A 1,168-nucleotide genomic window follows, 5' to 3' on the forward strand; every position below is an offset into this window, starting at 1 on the left:
CAAAACAAAACGCACGTGTAAGTAATATATTTACCGTGTTTTATTATTTTGCACGAGTGCGGTAAGTCATAGCTGGGTGCTCACGATTCACGGGTCCAGCGTCGGCGTTGTGGCGCGGCAAGCGTGCACTGGTGCGGTTGAGAGGGAGGGGTGGAAACCGCGTTAAACTCGTCTCCGTAGTTGAGAGGGAGCGGCCAAAGCAATGTGCAATCGTCTTTGTAGTGGAGCTGGGAGGGGCAAGGATAAGGGACGAAGACCGGGGTAACATGTCGGATGCGATCATACCAGCACTAAAGCACCGGATCCCATCAGAACTCCGAAGTTAAGCGTGCTTGGGCGAGAGTAGTACTAGGATGGGTGACCACCTGGGAAGTCCTCGTGTTGCATTCCCTTTTTAATTTTTTTCGCGCCGCTTGCAAAACAAAACGCACGTGTAAGTAATATATTTACCGTGTTTTATTATTTTGCATGAGTGCGGTAAGTCATAGCTGGGTGCTCACGATTCACGGGTCCAGCGTCGGCGTTGTGGCGCGGCAAGCGTGCACTGGTGCGGTTGAGAGGGAGGGGTGGAAACCGCGTTAAACTCGTCTCCGTAGTTGAGAGGGAGCGGCGAAAGCAATGTGCAATCGTCTTTGTAGTGGAGCTGGGAGGGGCAAGGATAAGGGACGAAAACCGGGGTAACATGTCGGATGCGATCATACCAGCACTAAAGCACTGGATCCCATCAGAACTCCGAAGTTAAGCTTGCTTGGGCGAGAGTAGTACTAGGATGGGTGACCTCCTGGGAAGTCCTCGTGTTGCATTCCCTTTTTAATTTTTTTCGCGCCGCTTGCAAAACAAAACGCACGTGTAAGTAATATATTTACCGTGTTTTATTATTTTGCACGAGTGCGGTAAGTCATAGCTGGGTGCTCACGATTCACGGGTCCAGCGTCGGCGTTGTGGCGCGGCAAGCGTGCACTGGTGCGGTTGAGAGGGAGGGGTGGAAACCGCGTTAAACTCGTCTCCGTAGTTGAGAGGGAGCGGCCAAAGCAATGTGCAATCGTCTTTGTAGTGGAGCTGGGAGGGGCAAGGATAAGGGACGAAGACCGGGGTAACATGTCGGATGTGATCATACCAGCACTAAAGCACCGGATCCCATCAGAACTCCGAAGTTAAGCGTGCTTGG

At 52.1% G+C, this 1,168-nt stretch overlaps 2 non-coding genes across 2 annotated transcripts; both read left to right on the forward strand.

Annotated features, from left to right (window-relative positions):
* Positions 1-271: 271 nt before the first annotated feature.
* On the forward strand, positions 272-390 carry LOC123178598 (5S ribosomal RNA). Its single transcript, XR_006489703.1, has one exon. It is a non-coding gene; the product is annotated as a 5S ribosomal RNA (ribosomal RNA).
* Positions 391-687: 297 nt separating this feature from the next.
* Positions 688-806, forward strand: LOC123178599 (5S ribosomal RNA). Its single transcript, XR_006489704.1, has one exon. It is a non-coding gene; the product is annotated as a 5S ribosomal RNA (ribosomal RNA).
* The last annotated feature ends 362 nt before the right edge of the window (positions 807-1,168 follow it).

The sequence above is a fragment of the Triticum aestivum genome, unplaced genomic scaffold, assembly GCF_018294505.1.
Source record: "Triticum aestivum cultivar Chinese Spring unplaced genomic scaffold, IWGSC CS RefSeq v2.1 scaffold72321, whole genome shotgun sequence".
Lineage (NCBI taxonomy): Eukaryota > Viridiplantae > Streptophyta > Magnoliopsida > Poales > Poaceae > Triticum > Triticum aestivum.